Raw genomic sequence first — 13121 nt, 5'->3', positions numbered from 1 at the left:
AGGAGAAAGGCAAAAATAGACTTTCGTTGTTTTATCAACAATTTAATACATAACGGTTGCTTGAGTTCGATTATATTCAAATGAAATAGGAACGTATAGGGCAGCCAAACTTTGAAACCACGTGTTCAATCATAATTCATCAGTTAACCCTTAACTAGCCCGCTCATCTTATATTAATATTGATCAAATCGGTTGTGTAGTTTCTGAGATAATGAAGTTTCGTGATTTTCACATTTTGGTACTTTACAGACGAAGTTACAGTCCGATTACAGTAAAACTCAATAGGGTGTTACGAGGCAGCTGGACTTATTATTTGACACATATTTTGTGGAAATAAATTTCTGCACAACTCAAGAACAAACCAAGCAAATGAAACCGAATTTGGCATGTGGATGTTCTAAGGGGTAATTCATATCTCCATAATAGTTGGATGAAACACAAATTTGTGCACATCTCGAGAACTAATCAACCAAATGGAACAAAATTTGGCAGGTAAATGTTTTTTAGTGGTAACAAATATGTACATAATGATTTGACACCCGACTCCCTCTTCTATAAGGGAGGGATCCCATGAAAATGAAACACAAATTTCGCACAGGTCAAGAACCAATCAAGAAAATACAACCAAATTTGGTATGTGAATGTTTTCAGAGGTAACAAATATGTCCATAATGGTTTACGCCCCTCCCGCTTCCGGAAGTACGTGTTTCTTCACAAATTTCTGCACATCTCGCGAACTAATCAACTAAATGGAACCATATTGGCAGGTGAATGGTTTTAGTGGTAACAGATATGTTCCATAATCGACCTCAGGCAACATTTTGGATTGTAAGATGGCAACTTACGGTTTCTGGAAAACAGCCAAAAATGGCCGATTTCCACCCAATATAATAATATCCGGATCTAGAATAATACACAGGAGCTAAAATCGACCACAGATAGCCTTTTGAATTCTAAGATAACGACTTCCGGTTTCTGAAAACAGCTGAAAATGACCAAATACCACCCAATATGAGTTTTTCTTTAACCAGTATGCCGTTCAAAATCCAGAAATTGTCTCCAAATGCCATTATGAAATCCAAAATGGCGACTTCCGGTGTCGAAAAAACAGCGGCAAATGACCAAATACCACCCAATATTGGTATTTCCGGAACCGTAATGATGCACTGGAGCCATAAATCGACTTGAGACAACATTTTTAATTGTAAGATGGCAACTTCCGGTTCCTGGAAAACAGCCTGAAATGGACGATTCCTATTAAATATTATTATTTCTGGAACCAGAAAGATGCAATACAACAACAATATCGCACGCTTAGCTTTGGGGCTAATAGCGGTCTCGATCAACTAGATTAGTTGAGAGAATTCGGTACCGATATTGTTTTTGGCACATTTTGCATGTGTAGGATAAGTACAACGATACACCTTGCCCCAGTGCTGAGTCGAGAAAATTTCCAGCTCGAAAAGATCCTCGACTCGATCGGGAATCGAACCTGATATCACAAGCGTGTAAGAAAGCTAGCCGACCGACATCGCTAACCACAGAGCCACGGGGACCAGAAAGATGCACAGAAGCTAAAAATTGATCACAGACACAATCTTGAATTTTAAGATGGTGACTTTCGGTGTCTGGCAAACAGCCGGAAATGACCAAATACCATTCAATATGAATGTTTTCGGAACCAGAATTACGCCCAGATGAAATAAATTGATTTCACAAGCAATTTTAAAGTCCAAAATAACGACTTTCGGCTTCTGAAAAACAGCCCAAAGTGACCAAATATCACCCAATATGAGTTTTTCTCTCACCAGTATCCTAAATACCATTTTGAAATCCAAGATGGCGACTACCGGTTTGTGAAAAACAGCCTAAAATAAACAAATACTATCCAATATGAGTATCTCTGGAACCAGAATGATGCAAGGAGCTAACAATTGACCTCAGGCACCATTTTGAATTGCTAAATGGCAATTTATAGGCAACAGTCGGAAATGACCGAATAATACTCAATATGGATATTTCCGTAAACGTGATGATGCATAGAAACCAAACATTGACCCTGGACACCATTTTGAATTTAAAGACGACCACTTTTAGTTTCTGGAAAATAACCAAAAATACCTCCAAATATGGGTATCTCCGGTGTCAGATTGATGCCAGAAAGTCTGCTGAAAATGACAGAATGCCACCCAATATGAATATATTCAGAATTAAGGCGATGTACAGAAGCCAAAAGTCGAGGATATTGTCATTTCGATAAAACCAATCATTTCAAACGGTTCGTTATTTGACTTTGATCATACCCTATGACCGATTCTTCGTGCATTTGCAGACTTTAAACACATAGACCTCCCTATCTGCGCTAGTATTAGTGGTCGATTTCACTAATACTAGTTTAATTTTGGTTGCAAATAATCAACACGCTGGTAGTAACAAAAAATTTCCTCCTGCCCCAAGCTTTTATTCAAGTTGTAAGCCGATTTTTAGTTTTATTTCATCTGGTTTTCCACTAAAACAAAGTTTGTTAAAACAGGTAACACTAATGAACTAGGATTCATAAGTGCAATATTTTTCGAAATTGAATATCAGCTGATTTTTTGGTTGAAAACAAATCGATTTTATTAGAATACAGACTAAGCCTGTATTGGTGAGATCTGGCGTAGAAAGCTCTATTGCAAGGAATCAATGAATTTGGAACGTTCAAATAGTACGATACCACATTTAAATTATGTTGAGGCCACATATATCGATCAAAGCAGGTATAGTTTTAAATAGTCTTTGAATTTCTTTTCTTTCCATAACTTTTGAGCCACATATCAAATTGTTATGAAGTTTGTTATTTGTAAGTTTGAGAGATGACTCGTTCGTATGACACTAGTAATGTTCAAATAAGTCATGTAATCTTTGAGATAATAGACTTCCGTTGTTTTATTAACAATTTAATACATAACGGTTGCTTAAGTTCGATTATAATCAAATGAAATGGGAACGTGTAGGGCAGCCAAACTTTGAAAACACGTGTTCAATCATAATTCATCAGTTAACCCTCAACTAGCCCGCTCATCTGATAATAATAATCAAATCGGTTGTGTAGTTTCTGAGATAATGAAGTTTCGTGATTTTCACAAGTCGGTACATTACAAATGAAGTTACAGTTCGATTACAGTAAAATTCAATAGAGTCTTCTGAGGCAGCTAGACCATTCATTTGACACTTATTTTGTGGAAATCGGGTCGGCCATCTCTGAGATAAGTGAGTGAGTACAAGTAGTCTTCGGAATATTATCCTTTGCCTAGCTGGATTTCACATTTTTAAACATAACAGGCAAAGTAATAGTCCGATTGCGAAACAAATCAATAGAGTCTTATGGGGCAACTGGAGAGTGAGATTAAACAGTCTCCAGAACACGTTTCTTTTCATAACTTTTGAACCACATGCTCAATCTTCATAAAATTCAAAAGTTAAGGCTTCTTAAGGGAGCCCGTTCATTTGAAATTTATTTTGTTCAAATCGGTTGTGTAGTTTTTGAGATAATGATGTTTCATAATTTTTACATTTTGACACTAATTCAGCATAGCCTCTAAAACTAAAAATCCGATTACAATAAAATTCAATCGGGTCCTATGGGACAACAAGACATTTCATTTGCAATTAATTTCATGAAAATCGGTTCAGCCATCTTTGAGAAAAGTGAGTTAAAATAAAAATCTGCACATACACACACACACATACAGAAAATGCTCAGCTCGTCGAGCTGAGTCGAGTGATATATGCCATTCGGCCCTTTGAAGCACTTTTATACTTTTGGTTTTGCAAGTGATTGCTACACCTTTCTAGGTGAAAGCAAAAATTGAATGAGAAAGGCTGGGTCTGACCGCTAGGTGGATTAATTTAGGTTTATTAAGTGTATATCACTGTTTGTTCTCCAGAACGAGTTAGTGGTACTCGGTGTTGCTAATTTATTATCGCTGTTTGCTCTTGAAAGCGAATCATTAATGTCGGGTTTCAGAAGAAGTTTTTTATTAGTAACTCAACGGGCTACCTAAAAAACCCTCAACTTTTGAATTTTAAAAAGATTGGACATGTGGTTCAAAAGTTATGAAAAGAAACGTGTTCTGAATACTGTTTAATCTCACTCATGTTTCTCAGAGATGGCTGGACCGATTTGCATATAATCAGTGTCAAATGGAAGGTCTAGTTGCCCCATAAGACCCTATTGATTTGTTTTGCAATCGGACTATTACTTTGCCTGTTATGTTTAAAAATGTGAAATCCAGCTATGAAAAGGAACATATTCCGAAGACTACTTGGACTCACTCACTTTCCTCAGAGATGGCTGACCCGATTTTCACAAAATGAACGTCAATTAATAAGTCTAGCTGCCTCGTAACACCCTATTGAATTTTACTGTAATCGGACTGTAACTTCGTCTGTAATGTACCAAATTGTGAAAATCACGAAACTTCATTATCTCAGAAACTACACAACCGATTTGATCAATATTAATATCAGATGAGCGGGCTAGTTAAGGGTTAACTGATGAATTATGATTGAACACGTGGTTTCAAAGTTTGGCTGCCCTATACGTTCCCATTTCATTTGATTATAATTGAACTTAAGCCACCGTTATGTATTAAATTGTTAATAAAACAACGAAAGTCTATTATTTCAAAGATTACATGACTTATTTGAACATAACTAGTGTCATACGAACGAGTCATCTCTCAAACTTACAAATAACAAACTTCATAACAATTTGATATGTGGCTCAAAAGTTATGGAAAGAAACGAAATTTAAAGACTATTGAAAACTATACCTGCTTTGATCGATATATGTGGCCTCAACATAATTTAAATGTGGTATCGTACTATTTGAACGTTCCAAATTCATTGATTCCTTGCGATGTGTTTCAGATCTGCAAATGCACGACGAATCGGCCATAGGATATGATCAAAGTCAAATAACAAATCGTTTAAAAAGATTGGTTTTATCTAAATGACTACATCCTCGACTTTTGACTTCTGTACATCGCATTAATGCTGAATATATTCATATTGGGTGGTATTAGGTCATTTTCAGCAGATTTTCTGGCATCAATCTGACACCGGGAATACTCATATTGGGAGGTTTTTAGTTATTTTGGTTGTTTTCCAGAAACTTACAGTGGTCGTCTTTAACTTCAAAATGGTGTCCAGGGTCAATGTTTGGTTTCTATGCATCATTTCGATTGTTTCCTAGAAGTTGCCATTTAGCAATATAAAACGGTGCCTGAGGTCAATTGTTAGCTCATTGCATCATTCTGGTTCCAGAGATACTCATATTGGATGGTATTTGGTTATTTTAGGCTGTTTTTCACAAACCGGAAGTCGCCATCTTGGATTTCAAAATGGTTCTTAAGATAATTTCTGGCCTCTGAGCGTCATTCTGGTTGAATAAACACCAATATTGGGTGTTATTCGACCATTTTCGACTGTTTCCCAGGAACCGGAAGTCGCTAACCTAGAATCTAAAATGGGGTCTGTGGTTTATTTCAGCTGCTGTGTATCAATTCTGGATCCGGAGATACTCATGTTAGACGGAAATCGGCCATTTTTGGTTGTTTCCAGAAACCAGAAAATGCCATCCCAAAATTCATAATGGTATCTGAGGTCAATTTTTAGCTTCTTGCAACATTCTTGCTTCGGAGATACTCATATTGGGTGGTATTTGGTCTCTTTGGGTTGTTTTTCAGAAACCGAACGTCGTCGTTTTATTCTTAAAAATTGCCTGTGGAATCAATTTTTGTCATCTGGGCGTTATTCTGGTTCCGAAAACATTCGTATTTGGTCATTTCCGGCTGTTTGCCAGACACCGGAAATCACCATCTTAAAGTTCAAGATTGTGTCTGTGATCAATTTTTAGCTTCTCTCCATCTTTATGGTTCCGGACGTACCCATATTTAATGAGAACCGTCCATTTCAGGCCGTTTACCAGCAACCGGAAGTTGGCATCTTACAATGTTTGGTCGGTCACAGCAGAGCAGCAGGTTCAGCAGAGCGGTTTCATAAATATCCATATTGGGTGGTATTTGGTCCGCTGTGCCGCTGTTTTTCCGAAACCGGAAGACGCCATTTTGGGTTTCATAATGGCATATGCAGACAATTTTTGGAATCTGAACGTCATGCTGGTTAGAGAAATACTCATATTGGGTGGTATTTGGTCATTTTCAGCTGTTTTTCAGAAACCGGAAGTCGTCATCTTAGAATTCAAAATGGTATCTGTGGTCGATTTGAGCTCCTGTGTATCATTCTAGATCCGGATATTATTACATTGGGTGGAAATCGGTCATATTTGGCTATTTTCCAGAAACCGGATGTTGCTATCTTACAATCCAAAATTTTGCCTCGATTATGGAACATATTTGTTACCACTAAAAACATTCACCTACCAAATATGGCTCCATTTAGTTGATTGGTTCGCGAGATGTGCAGAAATTTGTACAGAAACATGTGATTCCAGAAGAGGAAGGGGCGTCGAACCATTATGGACATATGGAAATGACCGAATAATACTCAATATGGATGATATGGATTTTGAATTTAAAGACGACCACTTTAATTTTTGGAAAACAACCTAAATAACTAAATACCTCCCAATATGGGTATTTCCGGTGTCAGATTGATGCCAAATCTGCTGAAAATGACCGAATACCACTCAATATAAATATATTTAGAATTAAGGCGATGAACACAAGCCAACAGTCGAGGATGTTGTCATTTCGATTATAACCAATCATTTCAAACGAGTTTGACTTTGATCATATCCTATGGCCGATTGGTTAAGCATTTGCAGACTTTAAACACATCGGAAGGAATCAATGAATTTGAAACGTTCAAATAGTACGATACCACACTTAAATTGTGTTAAGGCCACATATATCGATCAAAGCAGGTATAGTTTTAAATAGTCTTTGAATTTCTTTTCTTTCCATGATTTTTGAGCCACTTATCAAATTGTTATGAAGTTTGTTATTTGTGAGTTTGAGAGATGACTCGTTCGTATGACACTAGTTATGTTCAAATAAGTCATGTACTCTTTGAGATAATAGACTTTTGTTGTATTGTTAACAATTCAATACATAACAGTTGCTTAAGTTCGATTATAATTAAATGAAATGGGAACGTATAGGGCAGCCAAACTTTGAAACCACATGTTCAATCATAATTCATCAGTTAACCCTTAACTAGCCCGCTCATCTGATATCAACATTGATCAAATCGGTTGTATAGTTTCTGAGATAATGAAGTTTCGTGATTTTCACAAGTCGGTACATTACGGGTGAAGTTACAGTTCGATTACAGTAAAATTCAATATGGTCTTCTGAGGCAGCTAGACCATTCATTTGACACTAATTTTGTGAAAACCGGGTTAGCCATCTCTGAGAAAAGTGAGTGAGTCCAAGTAGTCATCGGAATATGTTCCTTTTCATAGCTGGATTTCACATTTTTAAACATAACAGGCAAACTAATTGTCCGATTGAAAAACAAATCAATAGGGTCTTATGGGGCAACTAGACCTTCCATTTGACACTGATTTTATGAAAATCGGTTCAGCCATTTCTGATAAACATGAGTGAGATTAAACAGTATTCAGAACACGTTTCTTTTCATAACTTTCGATTAACATGTTAAATCTTTATAAAATTCAAAACTTAAGGGTTTTCCAGGTAGCCCGTTTTTTTAAAACCAATTTTGTTCAAATCGGTTGTGTAGTTTTCGAGAAAATGATGTTTTATGATTTTTACTATTTGATACATAACCTCGAAACTAAAAATCCGATTACAATGAAATTGAATAGGGTCTTATGGGACAACGAGACCTTTCATTTGCAATTAATTTCATGAAAATCGGTTCAGCCATCTCTGAGAAAAGTGAGTGAGAAGAAAAATCTGCACATACACACACACACATACACCCACACACACACATACAGAAAATGCTCAGCTCGTCGAGCTGAGTCGAGTGATATATGCCATTCGGCCCTTTGGAGCACTTCTATACTTTCGGTTTTGCAAGTGATTGCTATACCTTTCTAGGAGAAAGGCAAAAACCGTGTAAAAAAAGACTTTACAGTATTACGAAAAGAATATTATAAAGGCGTGAGTAAATTAAACCCTAAATTAATCCACCTAGCGGTCAGACTCAGCCTTTCTCATTCAAACTTATTATTTGTAAAAATAGATTTACATGAATGCTTAAATCCAATAAATGTTTATCCACTCTTTGGGTTCTAAAATATTGATGTTGTAATTAAAGTATAAAATATGAAATTTGACGTAATGTTAGTACTTAAGAAATAGCGAAATAAATGCAATGACTCTTAATTTCGAACAATTTAATCACGAGCGATGCCGGGAACGTTCAAATAGTACGATACCACATTTAAATCATGTTGAGGCCATATATATTGATCGAAGTAAAGTGTTGAATAGTCTTCGAATTTCTGTTTTTTCTAAAACTTTTAAACAGCATATCAAATTGTTATGAAGTTTGTTATTTGTAAGTTTGAGAGATGACTCATTTGTATGACACTAGTTATGTTCAAATAAGTCATGTAATCTTTGAAATAATAGACTTTCGTTGTTTTATTAACAATTTAATACATAACGGTGGCTTAAGTTCAATTATAATCAAATGAAATGGGAACGTATAGGGCAGCCAAACTTTGAAACCACGTGTTCAATCATAATTCATCAGTTAACCCTTAACTAGCCCGTTTATCTGATATCAATATTGTTCAAATCTGTTGTGTAGTTTCTAAGATAATGAAGTTTCGTGATTTTCACATTTCGATACATTACAGACGAAGTTACATTCCGATTACAGCAAAATTCAATAGGGTGTTATGAGGCAGCTAGACCTTTCATTTGATGCTAATTCTGTGGAAATCGGGTCAACCATCTCCGAGAAAAGTGAGTGAGCCCAAGTAGTCATCAGAATATGTTTCTTTTCATAACTGGATTTCACATTTTTAAACATAACAGGAAAATTAATAATCCGTTTGTAAAAAAAATCATTAGGGTCTTATGGGGCAACAAGACCTTTCATATGACACTAATTTTATAAAAATCGGTCCAGCCATCTCTGAGAAACATGAGTGAGATTAAATAGTCTCCAGAACACGTTTCTTTCCATAACTTCTGAACCACATGTTCAATCTTCATAAAATTCAAAAGTTAAGGGTTTTTAAGGTAGCCCGTTCATATGAAACTAATTTTAATCAAATCAGATGTGTGGTTTTTGAGATATTGATGTTTCGTGATTTTTACACTTTGATACATAACCTCTAAAATAGAAATCAGATTACAAAAAAATTCAATAAGGTCTTATAGGGCAACTAGACCTTTAATTTGCAATTAATTTCATTGAAATCTGTTCGGTCAGACCATCTCTGAGAATAGTGAGTGCGGAAAAAGGTGCACATAGACACGTACACACCCACACACAAACATATACACCAATACATGCTTATATGCAGAAAATGCTCGATTCGTCTAACTGAGTCGAGTAGTAAAGGACATTCGGCCATTTGGATCACTTTTCTACCTTTTAATTAGCCAGTGATCGTTAGGAGGAAGTCAATATGTTTACTTTCATTATGTGATTTCACATTTTCATGAACAACGGACAAAGTTACAATCCGATTGCAATGAAATTCAATAGCAACCTATGGGGCAACTAGACCTTTCATTTGACACTGATTTTGTGAAAATCGGTTCAGCCATCTCTGAGAAAAATGAGTGAGTTTAAACAACCTCAGGATAACTTTTCTTTACATAACTTTTGAACCATATGTTCAATCATTGCGAAATTCAAAAGTTAAAGGTTCTGCAGACAGCCCGATCATTTGAAACCAATTTTGTTAAAATCGGTTATGTGGTTTCTGAGATATTGATGTTTCGTGATTTTTACATTTTGATACATAACCTCTAAACTGAAAATCCGATTACAATGAAATTCAATAGCAACCTATGGCGCAACTAGACCTTTCATTGGCAATTAAATTCATGAAAATCGGTCCAGCCATCTCTAAGAAAAGTGAGTGAGAAGGTGAGTGAGAAAAAAAAGTTGCACATACATACACACACACACACACACACACACACACACACACACACATACACATACACACATACAAACATACATACAGAAAATGCTCAGTTCGTCGAAAGGGGTCGAGTGGTATATGACATTTGGCCATTGGGACCACTTTTATACCTTTGGTTTTTCCAGTGATTGCTATACCTTTCTAGGAGAAAGGCAAAAAGTAATCGAATAGACTATCCGCCTTTTTGACAACAGTCAGAGGGCAGAACTGAACTTAAAAAGTGAAACAAAATTGCCTGAAGAAAATAAAATGAGTCGCTAAATGAAATTTTGTCCAACTGGGAGAATATGATGCAACTATAGGTAAATATTAAGGGCCTTTTAATGACAAGAGTCAAAGGCTGGACGTGAATTAATACGAAGAGATGAGTATAAAATAGAATAGAATGGAGAAATGGGCGAAAAAGTCGTCGGGAAGGCGTAGTAAATCATGAGACATTGAGGAATTTAAACGACATAAATGACCTAGAGGGTTGTAATTGGGAAAAATATAGGAGAGATTAGGATAGCATTTTTTGTAAGTAAAATGCAAATTTAAACGTGGTAAAATGAAATATAAATACAGAAGATTTCCCAGTGATGGGGCAATACTTCGAGGAAGAGGGGCTGATGGCCAGATATTTAATCGTGACGAGGATAGTTTAAAGAACCAAAAGACGCGAGAAAGTTATTTTTTAAACATGGCGAGTAGTGGTAGGACAGAATTTTTTTAGAGGAGGAGGCTAAACCTTCTCGAAGTAGGGATTCTTTATCACGACTTTTCTATGATGAATGCGTGAAACAACAAGGGTATCCGGCCGAAATGAACGAGGGAATAAATCGGTTGAAAGGTCTAAGAGATTGGGTACTCCCGGTATGAATGAGGCGCGCATGAGACTTTTTCCCAACTATTTCTGTCTTAACTTTATTATTTTACAGGCATTTTTAACACCGGTGTTCGCACCTGCGGACGGAAGGGGGAGAGGATTATGCAAGCGACTGCATACAAGGAGATGAGTAAGTAAGGTTTTAAGTATGATGCGAGACAGACGAAACAGCAGAGAAATAAATAATGGAAAAATGACCCCACCCGCACGGCACAGGCGATGAATTAGAAGATAAGAATTGAAGTTGTAAATCCGATAAGTGAATGGTATATACGTAAATGGAAAAAGAGACAAAACCAAGATATTTAATAGTACTTAGCATTGATACAGCTTGCTGAAAAAAAGAACAAGTTATTTAAAAACCAAGATTAATTGATAAATAGAGTTTTTCCAGAACCTGATAAAGAAAGGCCTGAAAAATTTTAACCAGAACCATGCTGGTTATTTTTTGAAATAAAAAACCTTTACAATTAAATGGGAAAGTCAATATAAAATGAAATAATTTATTTGACGGCCTGACATAGGTTAAGCGATATTGAAGAAGAAAGAAATTATTAAAAAAAATAAAATAATGGTAGAGTTGTTATGCTCAGAGCCGGATTAGCGATTGTGGGGCCCGGGGCCCAGTTTACAGTGGGGGCCCCAAAATAAAACAAAACCGTTTTTTTATCGTACGAGTAAAAAAACATTTATTTGTTAATGAAAAGTTACCAACAATTTGTTAGTTTTTTTTTCAGAGAACTTATTAATTAAATAATCAACATTCAACTACTTCAGAATATCGCACTCTCAACTTAACAATGCTAAGTTTGACAGCCTTTCATTCTTCATAGTCGTACGCAACCTATTTTCAATCATCTTCATCTTCATCTTAATCTTCATCTTCGAAAAAGATCTTTCTCCAGTTGCGTTCGAGATCATTATGCCTTGTTCAGACTACGCCGCATATCACCTGATATCACCAGATGATATCGGATATCATCTCGGGTGTTCACTCTACAGTCAGATGATATGGTTTGACATTTAATTGAAAAGAGAAGAAAACAAAAACAGGTCAAGGCAAAAACGAGACAAAAAGAGTAATGTAATTATGATAGAGATTTCAGCTAGTTGGCTCGCACCAACGCGAACTCTCATATGCAATTGTCAAAATGTGCGGATGACAAGAGTAAAAATATTTCCTTCCTTCTATTTCGCATGCAACGCGAATTTCGAATTTTGTAGGGTTGCGTCAAATGTCTTTTGGCCGTGTTGCCAACTGCTGCAAATCTGGTTTTTATTGGTTTTCGAGCATGGTATCCGCGATACCATCGCGAACTCAATTGTATAGGATATCAAGTGATATGGATATGACATGGTGATATGGCCTCGACAGCACGAATCACCTGATTTCGTGTAATATGCAGTATAGTGCGAACGAGGTTCAGACAAATCCTCAAATAAAATAATTTTTTGCAAGGCACTAACGAGTTTTTGATTTTTTTCTTCATGTAATCTTCTTTTTTGAGCTCCACTTTGATATACACGCGGGGTTTTGTGACGATCGCACATTTTTAAAAAATGTTATAATAAATTCTAGTTGGTCTCGAGGTACGATGCTGGCCTAACAAGCCAGTCGTCGTAGGTTCGAGCCTCGGCTCGGGAGAGACTGTTAGTGTCAGTAGGATCGTAGCGCTAGCCTCGTAATTGTCCTGTATACTAAACAGTTGGCTGCGAAGTCTGTGTATAACAAACGGAAGGTCAAGTTCCGAATCGGAATATAGCACCAAGGCTTTGCTTTGCTTTTTAATAATAAATTCGGTGCTTGCTTACTGTTTACAGCCAGATCTGACTATCGAAATCCGAATTTTTTTCTTAATATCTAAAAAAACCTACCGCAATTTGAAAAAATTGCAATCCATAGGCAAAAATTTGCACACAATTTAAAAAAACTGCGCAAATAGCAATAATCTACAGAAACTAGGAAAAAACTACACACAGCTGCACTGCCGCTCATGGCAAGTCCGTCCCATTTGCGTTTTCGTGCTGATGAGAAAACAGCAATTGAAAATCGTAACGCTTTCGGAGAAATATTGCATTCTTATGCTGTTTTAAACAAGTATATCAACA

General features: G+C 36.3%; 1 protein-coding gene across 1 annotated transcript in view; it reads right to left on the bottom strand.

Moving 5' to 3' along the window:
- Positions 1-13121, bottom strand: part of LOC129719935 (motor neuron and pancreas homeobox 1-like) — a 686641-nt gene that overhangs the window by 84179 nt on the left and 589341 nt on the right. The gene's annotated exons all lie outside the window — the stretch shown is intronic.

Source organism: Wyeomyia smithii, chromosome 2 (assembly GCF_029784165.1).
Source record: "Wyeomyia smithii strain HCP4-BCI-WySm-NY-G18 chromosome 2, ASM2978416v1, whole genome shotgun sequence".
Lineage (NCBI taxonomy): Eukaryota > Metazoa > Arthropoda > Insecta > Diptera > Culicidae > Wyeomyia > Wyeomyia smithii.
Note: the sequence above shows the minus strand (reverse complement) of the source record. Positions and strands in the feature narration are given on the sequence as shown.